Source organism: Scomber japonicus, chromosome 17 (assembly GCF_027409825.1).
Source record: "Scomber japonicus isolate fScoJap1 chromosome 17, fScoJap1.pri, whole genome shotgun sequence".
NCBI classification, from domain to species: domain Eukaryota; kingdom Metazoa; phylum Chordata; class Actinopteri; order Scombriformes; family Scombridae; genus Scomber; species Scomber japonicus.
In genome coordinates, this window is record NC_070594.1 from 28,368,195 (window position 1) to 28,380,994 (window position 12,800).

A 12,800-nucleotide genomic window follows, 5' to 3' on the forward strand; every position below is an offset into this window, starting at 1 on the left:
GTCACTAACTAACTGCTAAAAGATTGTTGGACTAAATGAAAGAAAGAGAAAGAGAAAGGGAGATGAGTGCAGCAAACCTTCGTCTGACTAAATATTGGACTAAATATCATTAATCATGATGAATAACGTTTACCTATTCACAAATTCACTAAGTCTCATAAAAATACTAAAATAAAATAATTAAAGCTACAGGAATATGGAATTACAGCACAGAGCAAAAGTAAACCCCAACGTTTGGCTAAAGTTACACTTAGCTGAATATATTGCACTGATATAGTGCTAACGCAGTCAGAGCTCTGCTACTGTTGGCTGGGTGAAGTATTTGCGTACTTGCCTCCTGCCTCCACACATACACTCATTCATTACATCTCCCTGTTGTTTATAATGCAATTTTAATCCTGCTCTCATCTTGGATAATGAGACAGTCTTGATGTCTTCAGTCAGATTAGTTTTAGGATCATTGCAGACGATTTGTGTTCAGTTCAAACAATTCCCTGCTGGTCGAGCATAATTACAGCCACTGTGTGTTTGGTGGTTTTGCTCAGGAAAACATTAAAACCTGAGAGATTTGATTCTTTGTGAAACAGAATGAAATGTTATCTGCACTCGTGGTTTGATGGGAAGGTCTGCACTGGAAGCATTTCTTATCAAATACCAGTTTATCATTTGCCAAGAAATTGTGTGCAACATCTGTCAAATGAGAGATAAATGTTGCTTTATAAGAAATGATCTCTCTTATAAATCATGTCAGTATCCATGAAAAACAGCTGAACTTAGATTTTGGTGGGTTAATGGGAACACTTACCCTAACAGCTGAAAACATTTGAAAGAAGGAGACGAAGAAGAAGAAGAAGAAGAAGAAGAAGATGATGATAATGATGATGATGGTTCATTTGATTGACTCATTTGAAAAAGTGATACCCCATGCCAAAGGGTAATGTCAAAGTCAATGAGATATTTAGATTCAGAACCTCCTGTTAGAACACACAGAGTTCACGTCAGGTTTAGGCTCACTAGCTGCTATCAGTCTTTAGCAGTGTCACATCAGTCAGCAAGGAGCTGCAAGGATATCGCTCAATGATGTTATCTGTTCCAGATGTATTATATGTGACTGCATGGCTCTGTGATGCCAGCTCTCATTCATCTCCGATCCATTATCTGTCCAAAGTGGAAGGACAAATGAAAGGTGAACGAAGTGTCACATGGTGTCGATGTCTACCTATCAAACTGCTCCGCTGCTAGTTAATATGTTCTGGTTGCTATAACAACTACATTGTGTCTGCATGCACTGCTGCTCTGGATACCAGTGTGATCTAATGATATACTACTATTACATACTATAATAGTTGGTGATTGTGGCTGCAAAGAGTTAAATGGGGATCTATGAGATATGATGCCAGTCAAAGTTGAAGCAGGTAAATTATATGTGCACTTACATTATTGTTAGCTGACCAACATTTTAGAGAGCCCTCCACCCTCAAATTTTGAGTTGATGATTCCACTATATGAAAAGTCAGATGATGTCACTAAAGTTTTTACAATTCACCCTGTAAATTTCTTGGCAATCCACTCGATATTCTACTAACTGACTGCAATTTACTACTGACTGGCAATTGCCATATCTAGAGTCATGTTTCCAGCATGGCTATTAAAATAATTAATGTCATGTCAATAAAACAGCTTCTTATTTCAAATGGCACAGACAAACACACTAAATGTCACACTGTTTCTTTAACACTGTCTCTTCTCTCAGAAAATTTGAGTAGTCGTCAGTGAGTTGAACAGAGCTGATATTGATGCTAACCACCATCTAACAGCTGTTTTTAATACAAATTTTGATTCCTACAGAGGAAAACAAGACACATTGATGTGTCTGTATTTGGTACCACTATTACACTAACTAACAAGTATGACAAATGACCAAATGATCAAATATCATGGAATATTGATAGGATGGCATCTTCTTTCACTTTCTCAATATGTGAAGGACAAATGGCTTCAGCTCATTAAGTTCCAGGCGCTCATACTGTATTAGAACCTGTGAAAAGGTCATCACTATACGATGTCAGGGTAGAAATCCAATAATTGCAGTACCATTTCCAAATTGAGGTCTTGGAAGCAAGAGATGATTAAATATCTGACATGGTGTGTGTTAGAGTATTGATGAGGGGCAACAATGAGAGATAATGCAGTTACTCAAGCTTTTTTTGTGGTATTTTACGGAACTCATGAAGTACATATCAGGTTATGTACTGTATGCATGTAAGTGACACATTAGTTTTATCTATTTAAGTCATAAAGTTGATGATTACCTTCAACTCAGACAAAAAGTAGATGTGAACCAAAATCAACAGCATCTGGTTGCTAAAGCACAAGGACTCATCACTGGTGTTTAGGGGTAATGGAAAAAGCCCACATAACAAGCAAGAGGTCATATTTTTTATTTTGTATCTGAACTCAATCCCCAACTGAACATGTGTTTTAGTGTCTGAAAACCAGACTGAAGGTAACAAGTCCTAGAAATAAGCAGGAAGTGGAGCTGGCTGTAGTACAGAGCTTCACCAGAGTATCAACCTACATTACCACCAAAGAGTTGTAATATTTAAAGTTTTTAAATATTAGAGAGGATACGTGTCTGCTGATGTACTCAGATCCTTTACTTAAGTAAAAATAGCCAAGTGCCGTTTGGTCATTTCCCCCTGACGTCCATAGACGACGCCCAGGGTACCCTATTTTGTCGCTTGACAATGTAGCGGGTCATCCGATAGATTGCAATGCAAATCCCTCATCTTCGGATATTGACGAAAGGGGGTTATGCATCCAGCGGTTTGCCTGCGCTGGAAAATATGGTTTCAAGCGATCGATTTTGTGTTACAGATGTGTATGTTGCAGTAGTGTGTGGCCCACAGAGGTATATGATGTGTAGTTTATCACTTATTATTAAGTAATTTTCAAGTGCGCCACAAAAATGTAGGACTACAACGTTGTCATTTCCTGTAATTGGTAACGTTTTACGTTTTTATATACGTTTCCTTTATTTTCGCTCAGCCGGGCATGATACTATTTCAAGAAGCTTCTTGTTTTTATTATTTTTCTGCTCATTTTAATGAACAGATTCAATTATAATTCCCGTGTATCTTATAACTTCACTGATATCTCATGTTTTGCGCAGCGTAGCCGCTGTTTGATCAGCTGTCATTGTTGGGAGGAATACAGAAAAAAAATGGCACAACCGGAAAATCCGGTACGTCATGCTGTCCCCGGCTGTCCCCAACTGAAACCCCGGCCAATAGCAACCGAAATTGCCGCTTGGTCATTTCCCCCTGACGTCCATAAATGACGTCGAGGGTACCCCCATGTCGTCTCTTGACGACGTAGCAGGTCATCCGATAGATTGGAATGCAAATCCCTCATCTTCGGATATTGACGAAAGGGGGTCATGCATCCAGCGGTTTGCCTGCGCTGGAAAAGACCGGCTAATTCACTGACGATTTTATTTATATCCTCAACATTTCTTAACACAAAAACAAGAAAGTGTCCTGGATAACTCACTGAAATGTTGGCTGGATGTTATGACCATCAGTTTTTATTATTTCACTTTCGATTGTGAGAAATACGTTTTGTTTCTGCTGCTTTGGACATTAGCGGAAGTGGCTACTTTAGCCTACCCATGATCCTCAGCAAATGTAACTTGTTGTGACTCACAACAAGTTACATTTGCTGAGGATCATGGGTGTGATCAGGCGCACTGATCATCTAATATCTACTACAGCTGGATTAATAACATAGATTGTATATAATAATTAATAAATGCATTGCATATAGATGACTTGTATTAAGAAAAAGTAAAGATGTTGCTTTATTCCAGATATTAAAGCCAAAAGAGGAGACGCAAGTTACTGGCCATAATGATACCGAGTTGAGCCCTTAGCAACCACCATAGCAACGTAGTGAGACGTGAAAAAATCAGTAGGGACTAATTATAAAATCATACCCGCTCCATGCTGTGTATAATGAATATGAGAATACTTTTTTCTTGACTATCTCACCACCTGCCGTGACGCTGGGTGATCTTTTCTCAATGAATGAGCAGAATATTGAGACATGAACGTCTATTTCTCTTTTTATTCCTCACAACAAGTTACATTTGCTGGGGATCATGGGTAGGCTAAAGTAGCCACTTCCGCTAATGTCCAAAGCAGCAGAAACAAAATGTATATCTCACAATCAGTTTTTATTATTTCACAACAAAAGTGAAATAATAAAAACTGATCCAGCGCAGGCAAACCGCTGGATGCATGACCCCCTTTCGTCAATATCCGAAGATGAGGGATTTGCATTCAAATCTATCGGATGACCTGCTACGTCGTCAAGCGACGACATGGGGGTACTCTCAACTTTGTCTATGGACGTCAGGGGGAAATGACCAAGCGGCAGTTTCGGTTGCTATGGGCCGGGATTTCAGTTGGGAACAGTTATAATTGAGCAGAAAAATAATAAAAACAAGAAGCTTCTTGAAATAGTATCATGCGAAAATAAAGGAAACGTATATAAAAACGTTAACGAAAAACGTTACCAATTACAGGAAATGACAACGTTGTAGTCCTACATTTTTGTGGCGCACTTGAAAATTACTTAATAATAAGTGATAAACTACACATCATATACCTCTGTGGGCCACACACTACTGCAACATACACATCTGTAACACAAAATCGATCGCTTGAAACCATATTTTCCAGCGCAGGCAAACCGCTGGATGCATAACCCCCTTTCGTCAATATCCGAAGACGAGGGATTTGCATTGCAATCTATCGGATGACCCGCTACATTGTCAAGCAACGAAATAGGGTACCCTGGGCGTTGTCTATGGACGTCAGGGGGAAATGACCAAGCGGCACTTTATGATGAATAGGGGTGAGACCGTGTTGAAATAGCAATACCATTATGTAAAATGATTCCATTACAAGCAAAGTTCTGCATTTAGGATCTTATATTCTGTAAGTAAAAGTTCATACATATTATCTGCTTAATATACTTTAAGTATTAAAAGTGAACTTGTTGTGCAGAAAGTTGCTGTTGTCAATATAAGTTGGATACAGGAAAGAAGAAAAAACATAATTCTGCCACACACATTTTTATTATTTCGCTTTTTTGTCAAATATAGGACTGTTGTACCTCTTTGGGCCTGAAACAACTATTTATTTGGTGGAAATGCCAACAACTCAAACATCTGTACATCTGGGCACCAGTGTACCTATGAAAAAGTAGCAATTTTTCCAACCAAATTTGAGAGGAAATACTTGTGAGTGATGTCTATTGCGAGTCCATTGTGCTGAAGTACAGAGCTAACATAAAACATCTAATACAATCCAGATATTTACAGGCTGCACTGTACATTCTTCTTTCAGAATAACAAAAACCTAAAGTGAGTACTCAGGCTGCTCTCAGTGAGCAAACAGCTGCTGCAGGCTCTTTGAGTCAGTTGTAGAAGACAGTGCATCATTTTCCTCATGTGTTGGCCCTGCAGGCGATAGGAGCATTTAAACCACAGAGAGCATTTAAACCCCCCATGACTGCCATCCAACAGGAGGCTTATTTGTTGCCCATAGCAACGGCATGATGTTCAGCCTGTGCAACAGCTGCTTTGCAAAGTGCTCTCTTGGTCCATATATGCATCAGACCACCAGGAAAAGGACAGTGATATTTGAACAGAGGAAAGAAATGTTGTGCTGACAAATGTAGGTAATAAAGTAATTCTTCATTGTATCTGATATGTAAGGGGAAAGTGCTGGAGACATACTGTGGGTTTAAACAAAACTGTAAAACCCTGAGGTAGAAGACTAACTGTGCAGAAAGTATGTTAAATCATAGACTGTACCCAGCCAGCATGTCTATGTGGGCCCCAGATTGGTTAAATGTGGGCTACGTGAGTACTAAGAGGGCATGGGGGACATTTTGCGGGGCACATTTTGCGGGGCCCACATGGTTTCAGTAACATGGGCCCCACATGTGAAGCCCACATGGGCTGACTGTATGAGCCCTATAAGGGATGTAAGTGGGCTAAGCAGGCATGGGCATAAACAGGGAACATTGTATGGGCTCCATATTGTTTCAGACACATGGGCCCCAAATGTGAAACTTAAATGGGTCCCATTTAAGGTCCATTGTGATCCCACTTAGACCCCACATGGGCAAACATACAGAGGCCTACATGGGTCTCACCCAGTTAGGCCCTATATTGTTTTAGAAACATGGGCTGACTAAATGGGCCCCATTTAAGGTCCATTTTGATCAAACTTAGACTACTGTAGGTCTTAGGTCTACATGGGTCTCACCAAGTTGGGCTCCACCTGAAACCCAGTCAGAACCCACTTAAAGCCTATATGGGCAAACACAAATGGTGCCACCATGTAAACTGTGGACAGACCCACTTGGGACCCATATTTGCAGCCAAAGTTGAACCCTTATGGAGCCCACATGGACATGCTGGCTGGGTAGAAAAGCATGAATGTCGTGGCACGGGATCTCGCGAGACTAAAACGTGACGATATTTCTTGTCGAAGTGAACTTTGTCTCGCAAAGCTAGAATTAAGGGGTGCACCAAAAAAAACAAAAAAACATCGGTTTTCTATCGCTCATTTGCACGTCATGTCTTATTTTTATAATGTCACGTGTGGATCATTAAGCTTGTTGCAGCTTCTACCTGCTGAGAAGATCTCAGTCAGAAGTATGAGATGAGGAGAGGAGCAGCAGCAGGTTAACCTCAGGTCTCTACACTGAGAGTCTGAGGTAGGAGGAGCGGAGGAATCTAGCGCAGCTATGGAAGCCTAATGGTGCCAAAAGTAAAATTAGTCACACTACCAAATTATAACACAATTTATATGTTGTTCTAGTTGTGTATTTATGTGATACAGGATTTGTGCAATTTACTTTTATTTCTTTGTTTTTTTATTAGCAATATGTTATAATTTGTGATAATTGGATTCTTTATTTCATTTATATTTATATATTAGAATTGTTTCTACTCTTTATAATTAACTTTTTAGTATTTGTGATTGTAACTTTTGTATTTATGGTTGTCATTTCCATAAATACCAAAGTTATCCATCTATAAAATATCTATATGAGGCAACCTTTTACAGTGCTGCATACTGCATGATAATTATATATTTAGAAAGTAGAACTGATTCATTACAAGATGATTATTTAAAACATTTCAATTCAATTTCTATTTTGTGAATTTCAAATAAAATTATTTATTTCCCCATTGAAGTTTTCTTAAAAATATACTTAAAATCTTGTCTCATCTCAATCTCGTGAACCCAATATCGTTTCACGTCTCGTGAGCTGAGTGTATCATCACACCCTTACTAATTTGTGATGTCATGAATGGGATTCCGAAGAGACAGTTTTGGATGAGTTTTAAGGTTCAAGGTTCATTTTAATTGTCATTAGACAATGCAAGATTGCACAATGAAGTTTAGTTATAGACCCTCCATGCTAAACACATATATTGAAATATGTTAAATTAGAATAGAGTAAAACCATCAATTTGGCAAATAAACAAAAGCAAGAAAATGCCAAACAAAATGGCAAATTGTGACCTTTCAGTCAGGCAAACTTGCAAACACATCTCCACTTTATTTCTCCTTCTCCCTCTTCTCCTTCTCTCTCTTTCCTTTTCTCTCTCTCTCCCTCAACCCCAACCAGTCAAGGCAGATGGTTGCCCACTTAGAGTCCAGTTCTGTTTGAGGTTTCTTCCCGTTCCCCGAATTTTTCCCTGATGCTGTCGCCAAGTGCTGCTCATGTGGGAATGTTGGGTCTCTTTAAATTAAAGAGTACGGTCTGTGAAAAGAACCTTAAGATAACTTTTATTGTGATTTGGTGCTATATTGATACAGATTGATTGGTTGAAGCTTAGAAAAACATGTTTAGAAACAGTTTCTTATTTAGATACCCATCAGACACATAGCAACATAAGCATTCATCTTCTTTTAGCTCAGGTTAGGTCTCCACCAACTGCCCTCACTATAGGAAAACAACAGTTGTTTGTTAAAATTCTTTATACAACCTATGTTTAACGTTTTGCTTTTTATCCGTTTTTGTCCCTTCATTCATATTCATGTTCATTTGCTGAAGATAGATTCTCTGTGATCATCTTAAATCTCAGTTTAACACATGAACCCACAAGCAGGATTTGTGACATCACAACTAGCGTGGAGCCAATTGTCGTCCAGTATGCAACTTGCATAAAAGTGATGTTGAAACTTGAAACCTGCACAAACACAGATAATGGACTTTACAGTGAAGTATGTGACATCTTGTGTCCCGGAGTTCAACTTTTCAAATGAAAATTGGATTTTTATATGAACAAGAAGGAAGATGGAGAATTTTTCACTAGATTAATTTCCTTTTTTTTGCAAATTATTAGATGTAAATCATTATCCCCAATTGTTCAGTCTTACAGAAAATGTACTGCACATAAAGCCTGACTGATGCATCGATGCTGCAAAAGAACAGAAACTGTGCATTTATGTAAATTAATGTTCAAAACATTACATTCTGATTGGCATAATCTGTGTCTCAACAGGCTTCAGGCTTTACAATAATGATACGTACCCCTCCCTGCTGCGTCTGAAGTGGATGTAAACATACAATAAAATCTAGCCTGGGGAAATCACTACTTAGCCCTTATTTAACAACTTAATTGAATGAATTTAAATGTGACATGAGATGGTAGATGGAAAATGCCTTTCACTGATACAGGATGGATATTTTTGTAAATAGTATAACTGGCTAGATAAATCAGACAGATATATCTCTGCATGCAGTTTCCAATATCAGGATGCATTCACCACCATGAGCAATATTTCAGAGTCACATTGTGTCCTCTGAAAGGAGTGAATATTTACAGCAGCGTTCACATGTGGAGTCCTGGCAGTGATTAATGGGGAATTGATTGAGAGCAGAAAATCTACAGTAAGGAGGTTGTAAATCCAGGTGTGTGTGTCTTGGTCTATCTGACGCCCCCTACATCGCTGTCCTGTTGATGCCTCTTAATAATTGGCTGAGTTGTGAGTTTGCAGGCTGCCCACCAGGGAACCAGTAGTACATGGAATTCATGTGCCATGCCTAGACAGCCATTTCACAAAGTCGTTATGGCTGTGACAGACACGTCTATTAGCCAACACAGCGTTCAAATGGCCAATTGGAGCAAAGTGTGTGCACTGTGGTGCATGTGAATGAGCATCATACAGCCCATTGCTCTCTCAGACAGGTTGTTTTCCTTTGGCATCATAGTCTGTATTCTCTCTAATTCACCATCCTTTCATTTACATATCATAAATATATTCCTCATACCACATACTACAAAATACCAGCATGACACTGTTACAGAGAGTCAAAATATTGTGTGGGGAGGGGTCAGGATGTTTCTGGGTCCACAAAGCATCAGACTTTTTCATTATTATTACTTTTTTTGGGGTGGGGAGCTTTTGAGTTTACCTTAACGACTGGTAAGATGGGAAAAGAAAGATAGGAAATCCCTAGCTAGAAATGAGTCAGAGTTAGAGTATTTGTCTTAACCATACAGAAAGTTCCATAACTTCTACAAATAATAATAATAAAGTTTATTTGTGCAGCATTTATCAAAACCAGCATTACAAAGTGCTATACTGCTAACACATGAAACACACCAATAACATATGCTGTCATGTATTTATTCATACATGAAAAAAAAGGGAGGCATAAAAACCATAAATAAAGCACCAAAGATAAAATGTAGACAATAGGTGAATTATGACTTCAACATCAAGAATAAATTACAGTATAACACAATGGCTTATAGTAAAAATAGACCCGAAAAAAGACAATTTATTTTCAAAAAAGCCTTTAAGTAAAAAATTTGGCTTCCAAAGTAATGTAACTCTTATGGCAAGCTGGAGTTTCAGGCAAGTCGTTCCACAGCCGAAAAAAAGAAAAAAAGAATTACAAAACATTCACAGACCAAGAGAGTCTGATTATAACTAGCAACCAAACGTATTTCCAGGTTAGGTCCAAAAGAGTGCCCAGACACCTGAAGAATGCACTTAAAGCTTGCAGTTGCAAGGAACACACTAAGACAGAAACTGGTTCACTCAAAAGACTACACACCCAAACACAAGAAAAGCTATTTAGTGTATGCAGTCCAATCCAGTGAGGAATGCACAGACTTGTATATCAGGGAAACTAAACACAAATGCATGGCTCAACATGGGGGGACCAAGTCTGCAAGTCGAGACTATTTTGGGTAGGGAGGGCAGATGGTTTGGCAAAGAATAGAAGGAGGTCATCTACACTGAAGTAGAGAAACCATGCCTCAATAGAGGAGGAGGTCTACAACACCACTTATCACCCACCTACAATTCCTATCAAAAATACTTGAGATACAGTCTTTGAATCCCTGTACAAACCAAATCAGATTGGCTTTACAAGGGGTCACTCTACAAAGACTGTACTTATGATAGTGATGGAATTTGAGATAGAGCTGATAAGTCCTCAGCTTTATTGCTGCTAGATATTGCCTTTATCATGGTTATCCTCCAAATCCTCATCTCCACACTCACTGAGATCGGTATCTCAGGATCTGCCAGAGTATCTTGGAGGGGTGAAGTGTCAACATTGCGTGGCTTATCTACAGGGGTTCCTCAAAGGTCAGTGCTTGGTCTCCTTCACTTCTCTGGGGGACTGGGTTGGATGAGATTGAGAAGAAAGAGGTGATGTCTGAGTAGTATATGAGTATGAGCAGTATAATCCATATTTTTCCAGCATAATAGATGACACACAGTGGACTGTTAGCAACTCTACTTTATAGAGCTTTGTAGACCTGTGTTTTTTAGAACCAAAGGATAATGGTTTGGATTGCCTAAATGCTTTAATTGTGTGTTTAATTGTGTGGCAGAGATGTGCGTTCATCATGAATTCTAATAGCTCCCAGAGAAACTCATCTAATGCCACTGATGAAGAAAATCAGTTACAGAATTAGAATGTAAGTGGTTTCAAGGCTGCTAGGTCAATGCAGCCAACAACATAGAGCCTACTCTCCCAGACAAGTCCAGAGCTTTCTCAGTAAACACTATTAAGTATTAATTATTGTCAAATGATTTACTATGACTGGGAGTTCTGTTGGAAGTTTGTAATGATCTTTATCCGATATTGTGACATTTGGAAAGTGTAGTACATTCCCCTCCGTTTACAAATCATTTTTCAGTTTAACCACCACATATGAATCCTCAAGATCAATCAAGTAGAAATATGAATTAAGTTTCCCCTCTGATTTCATACTCTGCTTAATAAGATCAGCAAGTAATCAAGTGTGATTTGTTTGTGAAATGGTTGCATTGTAAATCATAATCAGCACTGAACTGATGCCAGAAAATTACATTGAAAAACTATTTCCAATTAGTTTAGTGGATGGTTAGATTCATATCTCCTTTAGCACCACCAAAGAATTGATATTTGTGTATATTTCAGTATGAAGTACCTCCATTAAACATTTTATAAACATTCATGTTCCCCCTCAGGATTCATTGTATACCTTTTAGTGATGTTTTGGCATTTCATTTAATTTCCCATTTGTTTAGTTTATGATCAAATACCTGTGAAACTAATGGCATGAGTCTCAGATGTACTCTGTTAAATGTTAGCATTAAGGCTGGGTGTCATTTAAAAATGATGATAGTATCAATCCAAGAAACCTTAGAGTGATACCAATACCAATTGAGTACTTCATTTGATACCCATCATGTGAATAGAACCATGAAATTGCATAAAATGCCACCACTCCATATTGTGGCTGTTGTGGCAGTAGGCCAATCACATGTTGCATAAATAGAAGAACACTTGCATTGATTGGCTGTGAATAAATCCAAACAAATAGTCATATTTTCTAGCTCTGGGTGCAAAAAGGATTGATTGCAGGTATCATTTGACAGGAGATGCTTCCATACTTGGTATTGATTTATTTCGGTCGATACCTTAAAGGTATTGAGTACCAATACCCATGCAACTAAAAGGCAGATTTCGGCCAGATGATTGGTGACATTTTTAACTGCCAACATCTGGACAAAACTTCCACCTGCTCACAAAAAATGTAATATCTAATGATTTAGGTTCCTTACTTGTGTTCCACAGAGGAGGAACTAGACTTTAAGTTCACGAGCAGTCCATAGCAACACCCTCATGTCATGTTGTTAAAGACACCTGCAGCTTCTGTCATTGCTTTCAGTTATAAAACAAAAAAAATGACTCAAACCATATACCAAAACTCTTCCTTTATCATGTCCAACTGTCTCAAAGTCCTGTTGGGCTGAGGTCACTCTTACAAATTCACCTCATGTCCTGACTGCTCTTATTTCTTACCTAATTTTTCTGTTCCACTCCAGTGGTTCATTGTAGATTAGATTCAGATGAGCTCTCTCCTGACACTCTTGATTTTAAAGTAGCCTTGCGTTATAGAGAACAGCTTCATGGTGGATGAATATGAACAACCGCTGAGCTTTTTAATAAAACTTATCATTTGTATTCAGTAAGAAGCGGTTACAAAAATGACAAAGCAAAGGTATTTCAAATGTTTTAAGCATTTTATTCATTATGTATAGTTACATGATAGCCTTCTTCTAGGCCGTTTCCCCTTTTCTTTGAATTCTACAGTAGATTTGTTTCATCAAAGTTCAATATGGTTGATGAATGTTGCTAACTGACCTGTAGCAGTATATTTGAGCTGAATAGTAAATGGAATGCATTAATACAGCATCTTT